Source organism: Pseudorca crassidens, chromosome 7 (assembly GCF_039906515.1).
Source record: "Pseudorca crassidens isolate mPseCra1 chromosome 7, mPseCra1.hap1, whole genome shotgun sequence".
NCBI classification, from domain to species: Eukaryota; Metazoa; Chordata; class Mammalia; order Artiodactyla; family Delphinidae; genus Pseudorca; species Pseudorca crassidens.
Genome location: NC_090302.1, coordinates 63809817 through 63834832, shown reverse-complemented (window position 1 = coordinate 63834832; position 25016 = coordinate 63809817). Strand labels below are relative to the sequence as shown.

At 42.1% G+C, this 25016-nt stretch overlaps 1 protein-coding gene and 1 long non-coding RNA gene across 8 annotated transcripts in view; one reads left to right on the top strand and one right to left on the bottom strand.

Annotated features, from left to right (window-relative positions):
* The window catches only part of NFIB (nuclear factor I B), a 440917-nt gene that overhangs the window by 144593 nt on the left and 271308 nt on the right, over nt 1-25016 (top strand). The gene's annotated exons all lie outside the window — the stretch shown is intronic.
* LOC137227846 (uncharacterized) overlaps nt 17007-25016 on the bottom strand; it is a 44234-nt gene continuing 36224 nt past the window's right edge. The window contains exon 3 of the long non-coding RNA XR_010945028.1: nt 17007-18308. This is a non-coding gene — a long non-coding RNA (uncharacterized lncRNA). The remainder of the gene's footprint in view (nt 18309-25016) is intronic.

Here is a 25016-nt window from a genome sequence, read left to right as displayed (position 1 = left end):
GGAATTAGAATCCCAGGCCAATCCATTCTTCTCCTTTCTCTAAAGGTTTTCCTTCATAGGTGCCAGGACACTGTTGCCTTCACAATAAAATATTAAAGCAAAATGCTCCATGCTCCAAAAATATAGAATTACTTCCCTCATTAAAAACTCCTATTTTAACAGGGATTTTTAAAAATGTAGCAGGTATATATGCTGATTAAAAAATATTCTTCAGGGCTTCCCTGGTGGCACAGTGGTTGAGAGTCCGCCTGCCGATGCAGGGGACACGGGTTCGTGCCCCAGTCCGGGAAGATCCCGCATGCCGCAGAGCGGCTAGGCCCGTGAGCCATGGCTGCTGAGTCTGCACGTCCGGAGCCTGTGCTCCACAACAGGAGAGGCCACAACAGTGAGAGGCCCGCGTACTGCAAAAAAAAAAAAAAAAAAATTCTTCAATGATATTTAAATAAATATAAAGGTACAAAATAATGTACACAGTATATGATTATTTGGGTAAAACAAAAGGATTTTTATATATCTGCATTGTGTGTATATGTGTGTTAATATCTGTGTATGCTTCTTCATGCAGAATACATCTTTAGATAATACTCACAAGAAATGTTTAGTAATTGTTACATCAGCAAGGAAAAGACTCCTGGAATCTGGGGTGAAAGGGAGACTTATTTACACAGTATATCTTTTTGTTCAGATTGAATTTTTTGCCACCAGTGTGTTTTATTTTTCAAGTGAGAAGAAAAACTAGTTAAATAAATACCTCCCATTCAGTGAAGTTGTATCATAGCCAGTAGGAAAGCAATCTGATTAAAGTAATTGGCACTGATTTCTGAATGACTAATAACTTTACCTCTTTTTAAAAATTGGCATTTTTAGAAGGGGATGCCTGGGAACCAAAGTGAATCTTTAATTGGTAGAATTTTAAGCAGCGTAAAACAGGGGAGTGAAGAAATTCAAGGGAGGGTAATCAGTCGTGCAGGAAATAGTGTCTCCTAAGTTGGTTGCTAGTCTTTACAGTTTCTTCCTGTTCTCCAATTATGAACCCACAAATTTTCTAAAATGTCCACTTTTTTATGATGGAGGAAGTTTAAGCTCCAACAATGTGGGGAAGAAAAAGATTGAAGAAGATGCAATCATTTCTCTAGTATAATTAATTTCTAGACAAGAAACTGTATTTGCTCAATTTGGAGGTTCAGGAGTGTATGGAATTTTCTGCTCTTTAGTTATGCACCCAAAAACTTCTGTAGCTTAAACTTCACCAGTAGTGGAGGAAAAGATCAGAGGTGTGCCAAAGAATTCATTTTGGCCATGTGCACTGATAAAATGCAATGCAAAACTGGGTTCTTAAACTAGTGCCTTAAACACTATGTAATTCAAACAGAAGCAATCAATAATCCTTGGATAATATATTGGCATTAAGTATATTTTATATGAGTATGACAGAGACTTCTGGTTTTGAATCTAATACCTGCTCTTCCCTTGTTAACAGTAATAGAATCCTGATTTCATTTAGGGCAGTAATTTTTCTTCCTAAAAGACTACATTTCCCAGGCTCCCTTGCAGCTAGGTGCAGTCAGGTGACAAAGGTTTGGCTAATGAATTGTAAGTGGAAATGTTCTGAGGCTCTTCTGGGAAAGCTCCTTAAAGGGAGTTAACCAAGCTAGGAGGGCTTTCCTTTTTACCTTGCCTTTCCTCTTTCATGCTTGGAGAGAACATATAGATGACTAGAGGGATATCGTGGCCTCAGGATGGAAGAGCAAAGAGCTAGGAAGCGCCTGGGTCCCTGGTGACTTTGAGAAACCATGCTATGAGCCCCAGTGAGCCAGAGGTAGGATTTCTTTTAGAGATAATCTCTTACATGTTTACGCCATGGAAGTCAAATCTCTATCAATTACAGCTAAATGCAATTCCTAACTGATCAAACAAGTTACTTCTCTCCTTTGGGAGAAAGAATATGGTGGAATAAAATGAATATAACACTCATCCACCATCATTCCTAATCTGTGCACTTCGCTGTGCCTGCTTTTTGTTTTATTTTGTTTTTAATTAATTCGATTTAAAAAGGACATTTCACCTTTTAGAGCAACCCAGAAGCTGAGTCTTCCGTTCCTCGTGCTCTAGAAAAGTTCCTCCCGTTTATGAACAACCCATCTTTCAACTCACAGAATCCCCAATTAATCATCATTTTGTTCACAAGACAACTCTGGGGGACATTTACTCAGACAGTGTGACTGTCACCACAGTTGTTGGAACTGAAGTTCTAGACACAGATGAACTTTTCTCATTTGTTTATTTTCCACGTGGGGTGTCTCATTTAAAACAAAGCCTTTGTAAGTCCCCAGGCCCTAAATGTAGGCTGTGTTATGGATATCCTTTGAAACCTCTGTCTTCTTTTCTCCAGGAAGGAGAGGAGGTAAAAGCTTGACTGAAAAGAAAAGAATTTTAAAAAGAAAGAAAGAAAAAAGAAACAAAATAAAAACCATATTTTTAACAAAAGGATTTTTGAAAGCCTTGGAAAATGTTGTGTTCACTCACATAAGGCCCCACTGTTTTAAACATATTTTACTATAATTTTTCCTTCAAAATTCTGACATGCGAGGTTGAACAGCGCTCTTTCAGTGTACAACCCCGGGACATGGAGAAATAAAAAGAACAGGATTCCAACTAATGCATGCTCAGTGGGAATCATAATATCGCATAATTGCTTGAAATCCACAGGCTGATCCGATGTCATCTTCAGAAATATGCAAGTTTCCCTTTGTTTTCTGACTTAGAGATATTTTCTTGCTTTAGGGCTTAACCCTTCAGCTCCTACCCCTAATTATTGAAACATGATGAAAAGTGAGCATAGAGCTGCCCTTCCAAAACCCACCCCAAATGTTGGGTAAGATCCCCCCAAATCTGCCAACTTTTGTTCTAACAGAAACACGCAGCATGTATTTAACTTTATCAGTGAACCTCACGTGTTCCTTTTCACCCATTTCCTTTTCTACCTGTTTCTAAATACACGCACACACTCACACACACAGCCCGTAAACTCTCCACAAGAAACTCTGCAAGAACAAAGATTTGCTATTTCAGAGCATGTAATGACATGTTTAAAAGTTCATCAACTTCCCCCTTTAAAAAAAACCTGGCAATGAGTCTAAAATAATAATTCAGAAAGATTTAGAGAAAAAAAGTCCTTAAGACCTCTGCCTCTGCAACATTATGTAAATCATAAATTTACCCCTGGTCTGGAAGTGATTACAACAAGCTAGGAGACAAAAGATATTCCTCAGCAGACACTGTTGACAATAGGCTGTGTTCTCCCCTCAGCGTATTAGAGGATTGGGGAAGGTAAGTTCTCATAAGGGCTAATAAGAGTTTGAGGCCATTAGGAAGAATTCCCAAGTGTATGTGTTCCAAGAATTAACCCTAAGTCCTGGGACAGAACTGATTGCGTGGACTCGGGACAGAAACGTGTCCTCTTATTCAAGGTGAATGAGCCTCCGGGTGTTCCAAGCATTCCCTCACTCTTCTCCAGTTTTCCCTTTGCTTCTCAATTGTCATTGTCCCTGAGCTTCCAAACAGGATTCCTGGAAGAGGAGGAAGCCCTATATAAACAGTTCATTCTAGAAGTGTGAGTCATCCCTGAATCAGCTCCCCCATTCCTTATATAAGGAACGCCCATTCAGATCTAAGCTTCTCAATTGCTTTTAGAAATCATTTCTTTGTTCTGTCTTTCCCAGTACCTTTTTCCTGAGGGCAAAGGTTTAACTTTTTCACTCTTCTCAAAGCATTTCAACACTTGGGTTGGATATTCAGTTAACGGAACATCTAGAACTGCATTTTGCTTGATCGTATAGCATTAGAAGCTAAGGCCAGCCAACTCAAAGGGACACTGCAATGCCATTTTATAATTAAGCAGAGTACCCACTGGACCGCATGTTATAACAGATGTTTCCTGGCCCCAGGTACTAAGCCAGCACATAGTAAAACTGCCCAGAGCCTCTCCCTGAGCCAAGATGGGTCAGTGTCTGGAACAACTCCTGTCTAGTGTCTCTTACTGTAATTAGAGGTTGAGGCTAGCTTTTGGTCATTAATTCCATTTGAAAAATAGCCATGGCTAAATTTAAAAAGAACAAAAAAATATCAGAGTGCTTTTAAAATTGAAAAGCCCAGTAAGAAAATGGAGATAATTTATTGGTGATTTATTATTTCGAGCAGTGTTTTAGACCTGATATAAATTCTGTACAATGATTTGCAAAATTCTTCAAGATGTTTTGCAAAATTTTCACTCCATTTATAAAATGGATAAAATTAGAGGTTCCTTATGCTTAGGCTGGAAAAGAGTTTATAGATTGGTTTGTACCAGGAAATCAAACTCATATGCTGTAGCGGCCAGTTGGTGGATGAACAAGGCAACCAAGGGCAAGAAAACCATTCTACCTTTTTTTAATCTAGTTTCCTTTCATTTACTTGTTTTCAATAAGAGACATGGATACAGGAATATCGCTCTCTACTCTGAGAAAACAACAGATCAAGCAGGGCTTAAGTTCCGGAAGTGTGCCCCTGAGGTCAGCACAGTCCTTGCATTTGGCATATGGAGGCTGCTCTCAGCCCACTAAATGATGCTGCCCCTGCCTTTTCTCTAGGAGCTCTTGGACCTCCCCACGATACGGCAGCTGGGGAGAGCAGGGCGTCCCCTGGATGTTGTTCTAGCACAGAGGTATCCATTCTGATGGGTCAGTTCCCATGCCTTAGTACTTAAATGTTTTTAATATCACCCTTGAGTACAAGTGCATAGACAAATAGAAATTGGTATTTTGCTTCTGTGTAGGGCAGACTAAAGGTCAGTAGAAAATGATGAAGTCATTGGAGCCCTGGAGAGCCCATGCCATGTTAGAGGGTTCAAGGGGTAAGCTACTACAAATTGAGTAGGAATGTGGGACCCCTGTGGCCAGATCTGCTGATTTCTCAAGAGAAAATAAAAACCTATGTTCTTATATAAAATCTCCCAATTAAATTGTCACCTCATTCAAACACTGTAAGGGGTAAACAACATACATCTGTGGTCCAAGTCCGGCCTAGGTGCTCCAAATTTGCAACCTTATGTTTAAGTGACTTGCCCAGCCATCACTCAAGTGACTAGAGGCAGGTCCGAACTAGAACCTAAAGTCTCTGACTCCCTAATCCAGTGAGATCTTTCATTAAAACAGGTCCTGTAAAACACCGAATAGCCTTGAAGAGAGATTTGTAGACTGTATACCCTAAGAAGTAGGTATTTAGATATTTTTAGTATTAACAGTTCTTTACGTGAGTGTTTTCTCCTACAACAGAAAAGTAAAAACTCATTTCCAAAGCTGACATATAAAGAGGAAAAGTTGACAAAAGTTTCAGAGATAACAGGCTATGTACAACTATAAGAAAATGTTGGCCCTCTGGCTGGTTGGAAATTACATTTTAAACAAAGAGATGGATAGAACTCCAAGAAGGATTTTAAAACATTTAAGACATCCTATGTTGAGGGTGGCCCATAGCAGGGTAAGAAAGCAGGCAAGTCTAAAGAAACCTCACTGTTAGGAGTGATATGGTTTTAATGGATTTCCAGATTCATGTGATCCTGAGACCAATCTGTCCTTTTCATAGCTATTCTTTACCTTTGTTATTAAGCAAAGTTGTGCCTGGAGTGAGGTCAAGTATTTATAAAGTAGATTTGTTCATGAATTAACTAACATGTATTGAGTGCCTCCTATGAATGAGACCAAAATCCCTAACATCTCATATCATCCCACCCTCCACATGACTTATCGTCCTTTGACTACTTATACTATTATTCATTTATTTTTTTAAAAGACCAACGTGCAAATGGATAACTAATAAGAACCGGCTGTATAAAAATATAAATAAAATAAAATTTAAAAAATTAAAAATAAAGATACAGAAAAAAAAAAAGACCCATGTGCTCTTTTTCCCTAAATACAAAAAAAAACTTAACTAGCTTTATATTGGGACAGGGGTCACATCAATGAATCAAGTAGTCCTTGACCTTAAGTCTCCATGGACCATTAATACATAAAGAACTAATTTTAATAAAAATGTGGGAAGTGCTGTGATGAATGCAAAGGAAAATTAATTTTCCTCGAGTCAGCTGGGGGAAGTGAAAAGAGCCTCACCCTGGATGTGAAATTGGGTTGAGCCTTAAGGAATGAGCAGGAATTTTCATGGCCAAAAAGGAGGGGAAGGTCATTCTAGGCAGAGGAAGCAGCTGGAAAAAAGGCCCAAAGTCCCAAAGTATGTTGGGCATTTGGGGAAGGGCAAGTGGTTCAGTATAGCTAAAGCTAGTGACTCATGGGAAGAGTGGCAGGAAAATCTGACTGGGCTCGGTTTTAAATAAAATATTACATAGTAGTGAGTATAACCTCTTACACTGGAGGTAAGGGGCACTGCCAAAGGTTTTAGAGCTGGAGAGTGTCAGATCTGTTCTATGTTAGAGGAAGATCATTTTGCCTTCAAAAGGCTGGTGAGGGAAGGGACTGAAGGGAAGAAGGTCAACTTGGAAGCTGCCCAAACCCTTCAGACAAAAGATGATGAAGTGTAGTCAGCCCTCCATATCCATGGGTTATAGTTGAAAAATAAAAATTCCAGAAAGTTTCAAAAGGCAAAACTTGAATTTGCCAGCAACTATCGACACAGCATTTACATTGTGTTTACAACTATTTACATAACTTTTACATTGTATTAGGTATGATAAGTCATCTAGAGGTGATTTAAAGTATATGTGAGGCTGTGTGTAGGTTATATGCAAATACTTTGTTGTTTTATATAAGGGACTTGAGCATCCCTGGAGTTTGGTATTCTGGTGGGGGCCATGGGGGCCGAAACCAATCCCCTACCGGTACCGAGGGACCACTGTACTGAATTAGAGAGTAGCAGCTGAGGTGAAAAGGAAAAGTCAGATCTGAAAACCATTTCTGAGGTAGAAACAATAAAACCTGGTGACCAGTCAGATAAGGAAAATGGGAGGAGTAAAGATTGAAGCCAGAATCTTTCACTTGAGTCCCTGGGTGGAAAAAATGTCATCTATCAGGACATAAGGGGAAGCACGCCTTCTGGAGGGTGAATGTGGGAGAAGGGGGAGGTGGGGGCCGGTGGATGAGCCCTGGCTTGGAGATGTGAAGGCTGAAATGCCTTCTGTAGACTCCAGTAGGTGAACCTCACCTAGAAAGCATTAAAAACTGGAAATGGGGCTCAAGCAAAAAATGTAAGCCATGAGCTTGACCCTTGTATAAATACTCTGGAAATGACCTTTAAATGATATGGATGGAAACTACTTATACTGAGAACCCTAAAGGATAATAATCAAATCATTTGAGAACTGGTAGTAAGAGAAGGCACAAGAGAGCACTTCAGTCAGCTTCCATGTCCTTGTCTTTTATACAATGAAACTGGGAAATTATTAAAAGAGCACTGGACTTGGAATCGTGCAGACTTAGGTCTGAATCCTAATCATGCTATTTACTAGATGTTTGACTTTGGACAAGTTATTATTTAATCCCTCTTAGCAAGACACTTAGGTGTTTTGAGGCAGACACTATTCTGCAGACTGGAAATATAATGATAAACAAAGGCCCTCAAAGAGCTTAAATTTCCTTTTCTATAAAACTAGAAGATTATAATGAGATACTATATTTCAAGCACCCAGCACAGCATAGAGCGTACTAAGACCCGTCAGCTTACTATGTGCCAAGCACTTTCTATTCATAGGCTCGTTTAATTCTTACACCAAAACTAGGAGGTAGACGTTAATGTTGGGCCATTAAACAGTTGGGAAAACTGAGCTTACGTGCCTTGCCCAATTTCATAGGGAACAAATCAAGGGTCTTCTGATTCCCAAAATGCTGCACTTCACCTTCTTTCCTTTGCCAAAACCAAATGAGCGCATGTAGCCAAGAGCACCTTCTCTCTCAGTGCCCTGAAACTATGAGTAAGGGAACTAGAAGTTATCATCCAGGAAGTACAAAGTAAGTTGTGATATATGGCATATTAACACGCGGATAATCAAAATTCAAGCTAGTCAAGATAGTGCTGGTATGAGTTTCTTTACATGATGTTCAGAATGACTGAACCAGGTATAATGTACTACAAAAGCTCTTCATTAGTTCATAGATGGCCAAGGTTACACAGTCATACACGGTGGCCCTGGCTATAGCTACAGAATCTCTTTCCTACTTCAAATCAGTTTTGGAAGTAGGTGGAGAAAAAAAATTAGTGAGTCAACAATACTAAAAGCATTTTGGAGGTAATTTTCACTGTTAAATAATGAAATGCAATTGCTTAAAAGTCCTTCTGGAGTGGGAATCTTTACGATTCTACTACCTTTTTATGTCTTCCTCTTTGCTATCAGTCTAAATCTTCCTCTCCATTCCCATCACACTGGCATAGCTCAGGCTCTCTTCATCTCTCCCTTGGGTAGCACTCAGCCACTTGTCCTGTTTCTGCTGATCACGCTACCACAACTGCGCCAAGTCTTCATCCTGTTCAGTAGTTCCCCTTCGCCTAAAAAGTCTACCCACATTCATGCATGAACACAGGTTGCTTACGTTTTGAACTTCATTCCCAACGCACAGAACATCTTAGGTCCCAAATGCGCCAAGCTATTTCACACCTCTGATCCTTTGCAATTGGTAGTCCCTCTGCATGGCATGCCCTTCCCTAAGTTTATCTGATGAACTCCTACTCATGTTTAAACACACAGCTCAAGAGTCATCTCCTCTGAGAAGCCCTTCATTACCTTTCCATGTCCTAGTCTTTGTATCCCACAAGATTCTGTTTATTAGTAAACCTGTCACACTAAATGACTTGTACTTGTTAACATGTTTATTTCCCCTAGTAGACCTTGAGCTCCTGGAAAGAATGTACATTATCCTCTACATTTTTGCGTCTCCATACCCAGGAGAACCCTGGCATATACAGTAGGGGCTCAATAAATACTGTGGCAGTAAACGGAGCTGATTCCAGTTGTCATTATCATGGTCATCATCCCATGGTTAGTGGACGCCCACAGGAGTATAACTTGTTGGTAGGTGTTACATTTGGTGTTTAGAGTGGTTGAAGGAGAGACAGCCAGACTCTTTGCTGTTTCTGATGAAAAGGAACGAGGGTCTCTCTAAAACGGGAAGGAAAGAAGAAAAGCTAGAGGAGCCTGAAATGTGTTCATTTTGTCACTTTTGGATGCCAGAGATTGGGATTTTAGTGCAGGCCAAGCCACTTATCTTAGAAGGTTCTGACAAATTTTCTGGGAAAAATAAAAGAAATGAATAAAATTAAAAGCTGTGGTCAGAAGGTTACAGAAAGGAATGGCACACATTTCTGCTGGGGAATAGGAAGTGGTCTTGTCTTCCGCAGCAGGGCTGTCTAATAAATCTGGAGAGTTTTACTGACTTCATAGGCGCAAAAATAACCACCCGGAGAAGACATCGGGTTTCACTTATTTTTTTGGAAAGTAATTTTTCACAGACGCAAGGTTAAAAGAAAGTGGTTGCACGGGCTTCGGCTGTGGTGGTGTGTCTTCTGGTATGCGTAATGCAACTGGATCTCAATTCTGGGACGATGCCCAGTTTCAGAGGTCTAAAGCCTCTGTTGAAAGCCATGAGGACAGAGTGTTGCCAGAGTTTTATGTATGCAACTGTAGACCGGTTGTCTTAGTGCAAGGAGGGACTTTGATCAAGAGCGTCTGGAGGGAGGGGTTTCATTAAACGCTGTTTTCAACCCTTAATTCTACAGCTTTTATGTCTACTTGTTCCTAAGTCTAGCACAGACCCCAAACGGCCCTGACACAGAGAAGCCCCTCCCCAAACCCACGTCTGGCTCTCCGGCAGCAGCAGTGATGGGCATGGAAGGAGTTCTTGGGTAGAAAAGATACACGGTTTGGAAGGTTTTGCTCCTTACTCCCTGGATTTTGGTCTCATGTTGGACCATTCAAAGAGGAAAATGCTGGAAGCTCTCCCCCTCCAGCCTTATGTCTGTGATTCATTAGGAAAACTTCCCCTACATAGAGACAAGCTTTCCTGAGAAAAGGCTTGATAAGAGTGTATGTTTGTTGGATGAATTCTTCCTTTTAAAAACATCTGGCCAAGAAGAGAAAATGCAGCCAGTCTTAGAAGGTTTAAGTGTCCCTTTCTGAACTCCTTTCAATTGTCCTCACAATAACGGATGAGATGGCAACTAGGTAATCTTTTTAACATTTTGTAACTTCCATGTTCAATTCTCATGGTGAACCTGCAGGGACCTTCTCCCACAGGGCAAGGGAAACTTTTTTTTCGTACGTTGATATGTCTTCCATAAATCAATGGGAATGCAGACAGAGGAGCTGTGATCTTGGCCACATTGTTGGGGAGTGGAGCCACCTGGTGTGTGGGAGGCCGATTATCCTCAGAGCCCCCAGCAGTCTCCATGAAACTGGACTGGGGTCTCAGAGTAAGATCATTGGATTGGGAAGCAGGAAATAAAATCTAACACCACTCCATCTGAAAGAACCACCTTATTTGCAAGATGACAAAAATAAATGGGTGGTTTTCAAGTGTATGTTTTAGCGGCAGAATCCGTTTCCAAAGGAAAATCGTAAATAATACATTAGTAAACATTCACTGAGTCCTTGGCATGTGCAGGGTATTTGGCTAAGCCCTTGACATGTACAGCATTATTGAATTTAATCTTCACTACTCTTAATAGGCACTGTTATCATGTCTATTTTATAGACGAGGAAAGTAAGGGATCAACTTGTTCCAGATAAGGCACTGTATAACCCACCATATGAAGCAGATCCCAGTGGGGCTCTTGGGGAATTAGGGTTAGAATACCATGTGCCTTTAACCCCTGCTGCCTTACTCCTCTGTCAACTTCTGTCTCCCTAAAGCAACCCCAAATCTTCGTGGAGCAGAGGTTCGAAATCTTTTGACTGGATAACTCCTAAAGTTTCTTCTCAGTCTAATGCCCATTCATCCTGATTCTGGAGACATAAACCATGGTAATCCTCCGAATGAGCTCCTTCAGACTGGATGTTGGCAAACGTTGCTCTTCTTAAATGGCCTGACTCAAAGTCACTTTTCACATACCTTTAAAGAATAGATTTTCAAATGACTTTGCTCCACTAAACATAGGGGTGAATTCCGGGAATTGCACAGATGTAAATATTCTGATGCTACGAGATCAAATGTGCTGTTTACGTTAAAACTGAGGTGCCCAAGTCAGGACTGTTTTATATTTCTTTCATAATTAAGTTATTAAGTATTCTATAACTCACACATTTGCTTATGCATTCACTGGCCAATTGTCTCTAATCCAGCTAGGCGCAAGCATTAGGTGTTAGAATTTTCACCTCTCACATTAGCTAGATGTCTGTCTGGGTATTGGCTCACTCAGAGCAGAGGGTTCATCAAGGAAAGGGGGAGACTTTTGATGTCTTTGTTAGCTGTTCACAAAGGGAAAAAGCTCCACAGGCTGAATCTCTTAACTCCTAACTCACATCAGACATCCCCAAATTGCATGATCTTAGTGTTGCTAAGGTGGGGTGGGGAAACAGCCTCCTTCTTACAGTGTGGTTGGGGGTATAAATCGGTATAAAATTATTGGAGGGCAATTTGGCACTAGCTATTAAAAACGAAGTGCTCATACCCTTTGACCCGATAATAAGCCACCTTCTGGGAATTCATCATAGAGAACTACTCCTACAACTGCTCAAAGATGTAAGTGTAAAATGATGTTTGCAAGAATCTGTGTTACGGGGAAAACTGGAAAGGCCCCAAATGTGCACTAACAGGCAATTGGTTAAGAAAAGTTTGGTTCGGCCATGGAATATAATACCATGGAGCCGTTAAAAAGAAGATTAAAAGGAAGATCATTTTTTACAGACTGGCATGGAAATATGTGTAAGACATGTTGCTAGGTGGAAAATAGCACACTTCGAAGTTGAGAATATAATCCCATTTTTGTAAAATAATAAATAAATTTTAATATATGCCTTGAAAAAATGTTAACTGGTTTTCTCAGCTGTGTGGGATTATGAAAGATTTTCACTTTCTGTGCTATATATTATAATGTTTCAAGTTATTTATGGATATATACTATATACATGCTGTTACTTTTGTAATCAGAAAAAAAATAGATGATGCTGTGACTTGGCCCCTCGAGAGCCCTGTTAAGAAAGTGTAGAAGCCTACTCCAAATCCGTCAACTTGAGTAGAAAACAAAACTTAGCCAATGTGGAGCAGTGATGCCACTTAACCAAAAGGAGGACCACACATGGAAATTCTTCTGGCCTTTAGAGTCCGTAAGCCGTTGTAATAGTTAGCCCACAATGGAGTATTCTTTCCACTAGGAGCTAAGGAGAATACATTTAAACGGCAGCCAGTTTTTGAACCACTGCTCTAGTTGAGAGGACAGCTGAGGACCAGAGACACAAACCAAGGGGTCTCATCGTCAACAGTGACTTGCCAGGGGAGCAGGGTATCCATAAAAGATGAATAGGAGTTTGTGTTTAATTTTCACACTCTTTTCAAGGTAAGATTTGGTGCAATTTACAGGGGCAGATCCCCATTTGGTGGGGCGGGAGGGGGTGGGATTCCATAGCTTATGCAATTAAGGGGACTCAACCAAAAGAATGCAAAATTACAAATACAAAATGAGGTATAGGGCTTTGGAAGGGGTCCCTGAGAAAGAGGGCCCTTAAGCCATCCTTTGCTAGTTTCTCAGCAATCTGGTCTGCACTGACTTAGCGTTCTTAAGCCAAGATAACATGGAGGGTAACACGCACGCTTCCTTTTAAGAATTATCCTGCCAGAGGAGCATTTCCATCTTATACCTGGTGAAAGCTAGAGGCAGCACCCTGAGCCCTGGGAGACTGTACGATCTATGTTTTGGGGGATACTTGAGTTTCTGTGGCTGGAGAAGCTCTATTTGTTGACTATGGCAGATGCCCAGTTCTTGATGCTCATAAAACTATGGCAGTCAGAGACGGAAAGATGGATTAGGTCATCAATCTAGCTTCGGGTCCAAGACAGGATGGTTCCCTATTGTAGTTGTTCCAAGCCTTCGTCCTGGCAGTTTGGAAATATCTCGGGGGCCAAACTCTTCGAAGGCTGTTCCTCTCCTCTGGTTCCTGGGCAGATGTTGAGGTGTTTAGATGGGGAAAAAAGAGCATTTTAGAGCCACACAACTACTTAATTATATCCACTCACCTAGATTCCTATCAATGTTTTCCACATGAAGAAAACAATTTAGTGTAAAGAAACTCTTGTATCTCTGGCATAAAGCTGCCATCAGGGAACAAATCACTGATTTTTTCCGGTTCCTTGTATTTCAGCTTTGGTGGTGAGTGAGTTTCTTTTTTTGCTTTAGGAGAAAAGCAAACTTGCTTGAGTTCTCCATAGCCAGCGTTATCAAGAATGAGTACTATTTAAATGCTGCTTTTGTTCATGGGAACAAAGTAGCTTTCTAAACACTTATTTTGAGTCTGTTTACCTCTGTCTTTGGTGAACTTTATGTGTTCTCAATTTTTATTTTAGGCTTCTAGGGGGCTACAAAAATGGGGATTCTGAAAGCTAAGTTTTGATTTTCCCATGTTTTCTTGCAAGTCCAAATAGATAACGACTCTAATCTCCCCCAAAATTTTGGTGGCTACCTTTTTAAAAAAAATTTATATTACTGAAGTATAGTTGATTCACAATGTTGTGTTAATTTCTGCTGTACAGCAAAGTGATTCAGTTATACATACATTCTTTTTTCATATTCTTTTCCAATATAGTTCCCTGTGCTATATAGGAAGATCTTGTTGTTTAGCTATATATGATAGTTTGCATCTGCTATTCCCAAACTCCCAGTCCATCCCTCTCTGTTGGTGGCTACTTTTTTTTTTTTTTTTTTGGCTGCATTGGGTCTTCATTGCTGTCCGCAGGCTTTCTCTAGTTGCGGTGAGCGGGGGCTACTCTTCGTTGTGGTGCGCGGGCTTCTCATTGCGGTGGCTTCCCTTGTTGTGGAGCACGGGCTCTAGGCGTGTGGGCTTCAGTAGTTGCAGCACACGGGCTCAGTAGTTGTGGCGCACGGGCTTAGTTGCTCCGCGGCATGTGGGATCTTCCCAGACCAGGGGTCGAATCTGTGTCCCCTGCATTGGCAGGTGGATTCTTAACCACTGTGCCACCAGGGAAGTCCAGGTGGCTACTTTTTTGTACAGGAGGAGTACTGTTCTAGACTAAGAGAGTAGGCTTGAACATTGACCGATGAATGTATGATATATGTCCTCAGTAAAATCTTTTACTCCCTATGCTTCACATACGTGTGTGTGTGTGCCTGCATGTGTGTGTGTGTGTGTGTGTGTGCAGTCTGCTTGCTTGTTCTTTATGTGTTTGATGGTTTATGTGGGTTTTTTGACTTGAAAATACTCCAATTCTCTTTTTTGGTAAGTAATGCTGCTGGCAAGTATAAAATACTCAGAATAATGTAATATTTGGATATTTGCATTTGAAAGTTCATCTCCTTTTTAAATCAAAACAAGTGGGCATTCGTTTATTGATGCTAGTGACATCAGTATTAGAACTTTTAGCAACAAACAACGCCCAGCAACGTTTTTTTCTTAGAATTCCTAAAGATGGGTTCCCAGTTAATCAGCTATCAAGAAACTATCTGTTAATGCTATCTGAGTTAAACTTAGCCGAGTTTAATTAAATTTTAAAAGTTGACTGGGAATTCATCCAAAATGTGCTCATCAAAAAACAAAGGTACTTGAAAATAGAGGTAAGAGATAGGATTATGAGGGACAGAATTAATTTTAAACCTCCTGAACTGGAAAAATGGTTAGAGACAGAAATGCTAAAGATAAAAAGATTTTCTCTTTACTTTAAAAATAGTTCAATACAGTATGTCTGTCCTTAGGATTTTCTGAGGCATGCTCCTTTCGAAATGTGCTTGTCCACACTAACAAATTACTAAGGGGAATGGAAAATGAAAATTGCTGAAAGGTACAAAATTACCAAAGGTACAATAGTATTGAAAATCACTATATTTTCCCAACCCAAAAATTCCGAGAGATTTTTTTATTCACAGAGATCTGTGAATGTACTTAAATGTAATCTCATAAACAAGTTAAAATAGTTCAGTTGTGCATTAAACAAATTCTCTTTAGGAAAAATAATGAAATTACGTGAATTTAGCACTGTCTGGAAAAATATGGACTGTGTAATGAAAAGTTAATCCTGCTGGCAACCTCATTAATGTGGGCTACACACAGCTCCTTACGGGCAAATAAATTGTAAGCTCTTAGATGGCTATCTGTCCTGAATGGAATGTTTTAGACATGGTTGGCTCAGTAATTGTGGAACAAGTGAACACGATTGAATTCAGGTAGATCTCAGATTGTTCACTGTTTGATATATATATATATATATATATATATATATATATATTTTTTTTTTTTAATTTTCTTTGTTAGTTATGCTTGATTTAAATAGTAACTAATGAAATGATAGCAGTTGTTTGTATTTACAACCCTATCTGTGGTCTGAAAATTAACATGGCTTTATTGGATAAGAACTTGGTTTAGAAAGAAAAGAAATTAATTTGTTCAAAGAATTTAAAAAATTCAGTGGTAGAACAGATCTAGCTTCTCAAATGACATTTTCTGGACTCTCTCTCTCTTTCTCTTTTTCTTTCTCTACATCCCAACTTTACCACTTTCTGTGCTGTTTTCCTTGTTTGGCAAATAAATATGGTGGCAAAGATGGAACCACATAGCCACCCCTGGTAGAAGCAGAGTGTTTTGTTTACAATAGAAGCTGACCTCCCATTGTCCTAGCATGAGTCACATGCCCATCCCTGAGCCATGTATAATGCTGCGGCGTGTACATTAGTTTCCTATGGCTGCCGTAACAAATTACCACAAACTGGGTGGCTTAAAATAAGAGGAATTTACTTCCTCTTTTCTGGAGGTCAGTAATCCAAAATCAAGATGTCAGCAGGGCTATTCTCCCTCCAGAGATTCTAGGGGAGATTCTGTTTCTTACCCCTTCCAGCTTCTGGTAGCTCCAGACAATCCTTGGCTTGTGGCCGCTTCACTCAGATCTCTGCCTCTGTGGTCATATTGCCTCCGTCTCTTATCTGTGTGTCTCCTTTGTGTATTTGTGTTTAATCTCCCTCTGCCTTGATCTCATACGGACACACGTGATTGTATGCATGGCCCCCTGGGATAATCCAGGATGATCTCATCTCAAGATCCTTAAATTAATTTCACCTGCTAAGATCCTTTTTTGAAATAAGATCATATTCACAAGTTCCAGGGATTAGAGTACAGACATATCTTTTGCGGGGGACACCATTCAAGCCACTACAGCTGGTAAATGTTTAACAATCTCCTTGACAAAAAAGGGGGACCCCTCATATATAATATTTGCCTAACCTCCATGGTTTAAATACTGCCACCATGTCCAATTTCAAGTTATCAACAGGAAGTCACTGAACTTGGAGTTGGGATAAGATGCACAGTCGCGGACCATTATATAGTACTTCCACCATCCAGACCCAATAGATGTCAGTAGCCTCAAGAGCACAGATAAGAGTATAATGTATTCAAATAATTAGAAAGTGATGAGTTTTGAGTGCCTATTAATTTTGTTTTAAATATAATTTATTTAATTATAAATATATATACTTTAAATTTTAATGGTGATAACGTTTAACAACTGGCTCACAAAATTCCTGAAAATTTACTGGTTGGTTCAGATGAGCTGGTATGAGCCAGCTCCAACACCACTGGGTAGAATTTGCTAATTGATCAGGTCGGAGTCATACAGCCTAAGGCACAGGGGCAGCAACATGCCAACCACACGGACTGAAAATGAGGTGGGTGGGTCCTTAAGAGAAAATCGGGGTGCTATTAGTTAGGAAAGGGAAAGGAATATGGAAAAGACAAAAACAACAAAGCCACTTCCGTATCATCATTCAAACAGGTATTAATGATTTCAGGCTAAGGAGAAAAATGTTCAGCAAAGTCCAAAACATTTACTGGTACAACTGTTGTGGCTACACATGGTTCTGCAAATCAGTCTCTCTACCTAGGAGAAAAATCACTGTTTCCACATTCTCATTTTACTTAGTTCATACGATCTGTTTTTAAGCCTAGACACATTTATCCCAAGGTGAGCAACTTCAGAAAAATACATAAACCAATGGTCGTTTTTAGAGTATCATTAAAAAAAGATTAACAGCTTTATTGAGACATAATTTGCACACCATGCAATTGACCCATTTAAAGTGCAAAATCCAATGGTTTCGGTACATTCACAGAGTTGTTCAACCTTCACCACAATTATTTTTAGAACATTTTCATCACCCGCCAGAAGAAACTCTGACCCACTCAACTGTCATCTTCCAATGTCTCCACCCTGACTTATAGCCCTTGGTGACCAATAGTCTACTTTTTGTCTTTATAGGTATACCTAGCCTAGGAACTTCATATAAATGGAATCATACAATAGGTGTTCCCTTGTGGCTGGCTTCTTTCACTTAGCATAATGTTTTAAGGTTCATCCATGTTGTAGCATGTGTCAATATTTCATTCCTTTTTATTGTCAAATAGTAATCCATTGTAGGGATATACCACATGTTGTTTATCCACTCATTAGCTGGTGGCCAGGCGGCCATTTGAACTGTTTCTCCTTTTCAGCTATTATGAATAATGTTGCTATGACATTTGTGGACAAGCTTTTATATGGACATAATTTTCATTTCTCTTAACCCAGTGGTCTTCTAAGTTAAAATTTTTGACGAGGTTTCTTATTTTCCACACGCTCGTTCTCCTTCCCTACCGTTTAGGAACGGAAATAGAAATGCCACATACAGAATTCCAGTTCTGTTAAATTTGGGGTCACTACCCCAACCCCTTAAGAATCCTGGGACTGGCTCAGCCCAAAGAAGGAGTCTGCTCACCAACTCTAGGGCGGGGGAGGGCGCTGTTTGTCAGGAGAACATAGGAGCTGACTTGGGGCCCACAGATCACTGAGCAGGTGTGATTGAATTTCTTGTTACACCAAGGCCTGGCCTTGCCCACAACAGGCTCATAATAACTAGTACTTCACAGTGCTGTTCAGGCAGTCTCCATATGCAAAGTATAAAGAGTAATAAAAATTAAACCTTACTCTCTGGCCTGGAAATCAGAGTCATGGGGTTTGGGAAACTTGCAGAAAAGAGAGGGGGAATTTTTAGCTTCTCTGATAAAGACCAGTGGAGAGCTTCATTTTCTCCCTTGCATGATGGGAAGTGATCTATCTTCCAAGTGTCGTGCAGACCTGGGATGAAAAAAAAAAAAAGCTCTATATTAATTTATACAGCAACTTTCTTCCAAGAAATTCAGAGGGTCTCAAACAGTCTTTCACTCATTCCCCTGAGGGAGTTTGCATAAATGTGCATAAGAAATTACTTTTTTTAAAATGTACACTCTCCAGTTAGCCAGTACCAGGCAGAAATAGAACTAGAAAAGTAGACCTCCTGACCAAACATTCCGCTATAATATTTTCAGTGAGCTTCTATAAATCAATGCAGAGCCTTAAAAACAGGATCTCTCCATAATATCCCCGGGACTCTGCTCACTGATGACTGATGTTCCTTTCACCAGGGGCAAAATTTTCCCTTCCAGACGAGAGTCAACCGACATGGCATGCACCGTGACCCTCAAGAATCTCATTCATTTACAGTGGAGCGCTCAGGCCCACCTTGAAACAGGCAGTGCAGATTTCCCTCTCGCAACTCAGCACTCCTAACCCAGCCCAACTGAAAACCTCTCCAGAATCTCGGGACTGGCTCAGCCCAAAGGAGAAAGAATCCTGCTCCCCTGCTGTGGGCAGAAAACTGGGGTCTAGCCAGTCCCTCTCACTTTGTCACTTGCTGTGTCTCCATGTTGCTTATACAGTGGGCTGTACTGCCCCTCAGAGTCCTACTGGTCATACTGGGGAACATACTCAGTTCCAGTTTCCCAAAGCCCACCTCGGTGCCCAGGTGGATGGCTCTGGGAGAGCTTCCAGCATCAGGCATATGCAGGGCCCAACCCAGCTCTCCATCCCAAACCAAACACTTAATTCCTCGTGTTGGGCCTTTTCTCAACATATTTTTTTTTAAATTTTTATTGGCATATAGTTGACTTACAATGTTGTATTAGTTTCAGGTGTACAGCAAAGAGAATCAGTTATACATATACATATAGCCACTCTTTTTTTTTTTTTTAAGATTCTTTTCCCATACAGGCCACTACATAGTATCGAGTAGAGTTCCCTGTGCTATACATATATATACATATATCTATTTTATATATAGTAGTGTGTATATGTCAATCCCAGTCTCCCAATTTATCCCTCCCCTTTTTTCAGCATATTCTTTTTTTTTTTAAGAAGATGTTGGGGGTAGGAGTTAATTAATTAATTAATTAATTTTTGCTGTGTTGGGTCTTCGTTTCTTTGCGAGGGCTTTCTCTAGTTGTGGCAAGTGGGGGCCACTCTTCATCGTGGTGCGCGGGCCTCTCACTATCGCAGCCTCTCTTGTTGTGGAGCACAGGCTCCACACGCGCAGGCTCAGTAGTTGTGGCTCACGGGCCTAGTTGCTCCATGGCATGTGGGATCCTCCCAGACCAGGACTCGAACCCGTGTCCCCTGCATTAGCAGGCAGATTCTCAACCACTGCACCACGAGGGAAGCCCCAGCATATTCTTATTGTGACGTTATTACCCATCCCTGAAAACAAGTTTCTTTTTTTTTTTTTTGGTTAGGGTTACACTAGCTCATGTAGAATCTCACACCTGGGGAATATCTGTGCCTTTCTTCCAACCCCCAGAAAGCCTCTGGGCTCTACAAATTTCTTCCCAGGGATTCTGGGAGAATGGGAAATCGTAATCCATTTAGCAAAAGAAAGTTCATACACGTGTCCCATGCTGCATCCAGCCTCAGACACATTTTGTTTCATACTCTTAGCCTTATTTAAACTTTATTTAACCTTAAACTTTATTCAAACTTCATGTTAGGACTGGCTCCATAGTTTGTGGGGTCCAGTGAAACGTGAAAATACAGGCCCCTTGTTCAAAGTTTAAGAATTTCACATTAAACCAAGCACCAAGGCCCTTCCTAGTACCAGGTCCTGTGTGACTGCACAGGTTGCATGTCTGTGAAGCCACCAGCCCTGCTGCCAAGAGTTAAAAAGCAAAAGACTCCTAACCTCTCTTGAAAACTAGAAAAATTTTGTAACTCTATGTTTGCATCCCTAAATGGAGCATAGAATTGGCTGGTGCCAAGTTGCCGTTTGTCTTAGTTCACTAGGGCTACCATAACGAAGTACCATAGACTGAGTGACTTAAATGACAGAAATTTATCTTCTCACAGTTCTGGAGGCTAGACGGCTCAGATCAAGGTGTCAGCAGGGTTGCTTTTTCTACGGCCTCGGTCTCGAGCTTGCCTTCTCACTGATGGCCACCTTCTCCCTGTGTCTTCACAGGCTCTTCCTCTGTACCTGCCTGTGTCCTAATCTCCTCTTCTTATAAGGACAGCAGTCACATTGGATGGGAGCCCACCCCACTGACCTCCTGTTACCTGAATAACATCTTTAAAGGTCCTCTCTCCAAATAGAGTCACACTCTGAGGTACTAGGGGTTGGGGCTTCATCGTATGAATTTTGGAGGGGACACAGCACAATTCAGCCCAGTACACAGCTGCTCACTTCAGAGCGGGCACAGTGCTCCAAGTCACAGCACTAGCCTGGTCCTCAGCAGCTGCCATCCGCCACGTTGCATGGGCTGTTCTTTTTCCTCCTGCTTCCCCTCTCAGAGAGATGGACCTGTCTCCTCCGGGGTAGCGTATGGCATGGTGACACTGTTTACCATGGGACAGTGGCTGCACACTCTCTCTACCTCGGCAAAACTAAGATTGCTACTCGGGCTTCCCTGGTGGCGCAGTGGTTGAGAGTCCGCCTGCCGATGCAGGGGACACGGGTTGGTGCCCCGGTCTGGGAAGATCCCACATGCCGTGGAGCGCTGGGCCCGTGAGCCATGGCCGCTGAGCCTGCGCGTCCGGAGCCTGTGCTCCGCAGCGGGAGAGACCACAGCAGTGAGAGGCCCACGTACAGAAGAAAAAAAAAAAAAAAAAAAAGATTGCTACTCAAGTGATCCTTTGCAGCACTATAATCAGTTTCTTAAAAACGAAAACGAAAATGTACCCATTCTATGGCGATAAGACTTCAAGTGCAGAGCAGAAATTGCCGTGGGGTATAACTGGCTACTCGGACTCGATCTGCAGGTTTCAAGCGAGGGAACTTTCAGCGATCCTACTTAAAATCACCTGACCATCTAAGGGATGGCCCCAAATTTCAATGGAAACCCAACTATACAGCTCCTTGGAGGCAGCATACTCCCAAATTGGTATTTGTACCTATTTGCAGAAATGTTAGCCAGATTATAGCTGAAAATTCTGCTAATTCTGGGGAGGTTTTTGGTCTTGTGCCTGGAACTATTGAAACATACATTCACACCTACCACATGTAACACTTAGCAGCATAATTTCCAGCACAACACTTTCCTACTTTATTTTTAAAAGAAATAGAGCAGAGACTAAAGATCTGCGCTCACCCTGCTGCTTTTTGCAAGAGGCTCCACAAAAGGTGGAGGGGATGGCTTTTGTGTGAAAAGAGGATTATTTTGCATTTTTAAAAGGAAAGGAGCCACAAAAATCTTTGCTCAGAACCAGGGAACGTATGATGCCGAAACATGTAACATTTGCACCTGTGTGTCAACAGAAAAAAGTCATGTCAAATGTGCAAGGCTCTGGGAAAAGAGTAATGATTATCTCATAAATCCCAGTATTGGAGCTTGGAAGAGACCTTCAAAACATCTTACTGTATCCCCGTTTGTGTTAAGACTAGGAAAAGGAGGTTCTTAAATTTTTAAAGACTCTCTCCAGACCAGCACTCCACCTAAAACGCAGGTCTTTTCTCCCAGCCAGGGCAGTTCCCACCCTACCAGGCTACTTCCAAACAGGCATTGTCCTATCGGCCTAAACTGCATACCACAATCACAAAACCCTCTCTCTTTATACCAGCGTCTCTATTTAGACTGCAGAGTTGAGAAAGCAAAGGCTATTTCAACTTCAACTCCCTTAGCAAACAGAAGAAGAGGCATCTGACCCGCCGACTTTTCCAGCTGGTCCCTGGGTCTGGCCGCCCCGTCTCTGCCGTAGCGTGCGGGCGCCGGCTGCCGGTTGTGCCACCAGGGGGCGCAGCATCCTTTGTCCTGACACCGGCGTTGAAGGCAAGCTCTGCAGCCCGGCTAGGCCTCCAGGAAGATCTGCCTTGCCCTCCTTTCACGGTTTCTTTCTGGAACCCGTCCACTACCCAGCTCCCTTCATTCACTTTAAAACCGTTTTCTTCTTCTTGCCTGACGCTCAGTCTCCCTCCGTCCCATCTCATATCTGTGCGTGTCACCGGGCTCTGGGCATGTTTGTAGACAGGCTTTTCAGAGACACCAGACCCCCCTCCCCAGCAGCTCTTCCTCTGCAAAGCTTAGGAGACCATGGCCGCAGCTTATCATTTGCTCTCACTTGGAGGCCCCTCAATTGAGGATATTTCTAAAGATTCTTCCAGAATGAAGGGGCCTCAATGACAGGACTAGCTCCCTGGAAAAACGATCACATCCGTCCTTTAATACCCCTCCCTTCCACTCAAAAAATAACAACAAACAAATGAAATGACTGGTTCTGGGAAGCTCACGCCCACCGGTATTCACCCTCACCACCGCTCTGGCCCCTAAACAGTCTCAGATCAGCCTTGGGAGGTAGACATCTACCTAAAGGGACCGGCTTAAGCATCCTTTCAGCCACACCTCTTACACCCCACTGTGCAACCCAGGCAAGGTAACTGCCTCCTTCTGCCCTCACCAGCTTGGCTGTATCTGTTCTCCAGCAGAAAGAAATCCACTCAGATTCCAAAGACTCAGTGTTGCCATCTTTCAGGGATAAATGAACAGCCCCTTCTTCTCTAAGACATACTTCTAGCGCTGCCCCACAGGCACAACTCACAAAATGCCAACCCTCAAATCCCCCAAACACATCCTTTTTGCAAAGAACCCTAAAAATCCACTGTTCTGAACGAATAGGGCACAGGGTCCTATACAGGCCTTTGAAAGGCAGCTGCTCTATTTACGTGGAGAGATTTCAAGTTTACGGGGTCCTTTCCCTGCCTCTCATTCTAGCTTCGGAACAACCCGCAGAGACAGGCAGGGAACTCTCAAGCCTAAGAGGTTTGCACCAGTCCTAGAGCTAGTAGAGGGTGTGGGCAGCACTTGGGTGACAGAACTTAGGGGACAGGGGCCTCAGAAGAGCTGCTTGTCTAGTTGACATCACAGATGAGCATCAGGTTATCTGCCCTGAGAGAGCCTATGGTCTGGGCTCCTGAAAAACTGTAGCATTAGTGGGAGCCTGGATGGGGCAGGAGGAGAGGAAAGGAAGGGGTGATATTAACTCTAACCTGACCCTTCTTTTTAATCTCTGGCTTCCTTCACTTCCGTTTTCTCCCCACTCACCTTAGCTAATGCAGAAGAATGGAAGTGCTGAGCCTGGAGACAGGTAGCCCCAGCCAGTCGGCCTGATGTGAGCCCGACCTCTCGTCATTCATAAAGTAATGATAAGGTCTATCAGATATGGAGAAAGTCACTAAAGGGCAAAAAAGGTCAGTGGTATTCTGGGCAGGGGGGAAGGGCAGAGTAGGAGACTTTCACTTTCATTTTATGCCCCTTTGTATTATTGGAAGTATTTTGATTTATGCATATCATTACTTTTCTAATTTTATTTTTTAATTTTTATTGGGGCTAATGATGCTCTTTAGAATTGCTGTCATGATGACTTATGTAAAGTGTCTGGCATGGCATGTAGTCTGGTATGGAGTTGATGCTTCCCGAACAGTAGTTTATTATTAGCAATAATAAATTAACTGAATTAATTTGCTCAAAACTGAGCAAATGGACTTCAAATCGAGAAACTCGGAGTCTGATGCAGACTCTGCTCTCAGCTCACTGTATGCCCTTGAGTAAGTCAAATCCTCCTCTGAGCCTTGGTTTCCACATCTGTAAAATTACAAGATACAGGCCAGTTGATTTGGAAAACTGGGGGAAGGACAGAGCAGAGCTCACCCCCAAAAGTGACTGAGGCACCTTCTAAAATTCAGCCACAGGCTTTGCAAGGAGGTCTCTCAAGCTTGAGTTCATCAGGCAGAAACCCTTCCTAAAAGCTGTCAAAAGCTGTCAAAGTTGAAAGGCGGAAAGGGCCAGAGACAGTGGAACAAGTTCTAAAATAATACAGGAATTAAATTAGGAAACAAAAATGTGTGAACACTGTGAGGTCATCAGCTTGGGGCAGGGCAGGGGGAGGTGGGAAAAGACAGTTTAGGCTGTTCCTTGGGTGTAGTTGGCCTCATGATTATTTCCTGACAAAAGAGATGCCCTTGGTTGGCAGAGGGGATGAAATTCAAGGCCAGAGCCCCCTGGCCCGGCCAGAGCCAGCCCCAGTCCAATCTCCTAGGCTGAGAGTTCTGTGCGGGGCACAGGGCTGGCCTTGGTGAGACTAGACCCTCTCCTTAGCACAAGCAGAAGCAGAGCCGCCCAGTAGAACTGGATGGAGGAACCTCTTAAGTTTCTCCCAGCATTAACTGAATCACCACAACAGAAGCGGAGAGACTGGGTCATGGAGGGTGCAGATGCTCAGACACTAAAACTTCAGCAGCTGGGTTGGGGAGACCTGTTCTGGGGCAGCCCAGCTCCTGAGAATCCAATAGAGGCATGTTCCTGGAACACACACTGATTCATTTCCCACCCTGCTCAGAATCAGAGATTTTTCCTTATAGTCTCCTTCGCCAGTGCTGGGCCTTTGAGGATGGGAGGCAGGTGGTCTGGTGGGTAGGAAGGTTGAGACTCCTTTTGCCCTGTGGTCTTCTTCCTATTTAAAGCAGCACCGCCTGTCGTAGCAGCCTCTTGC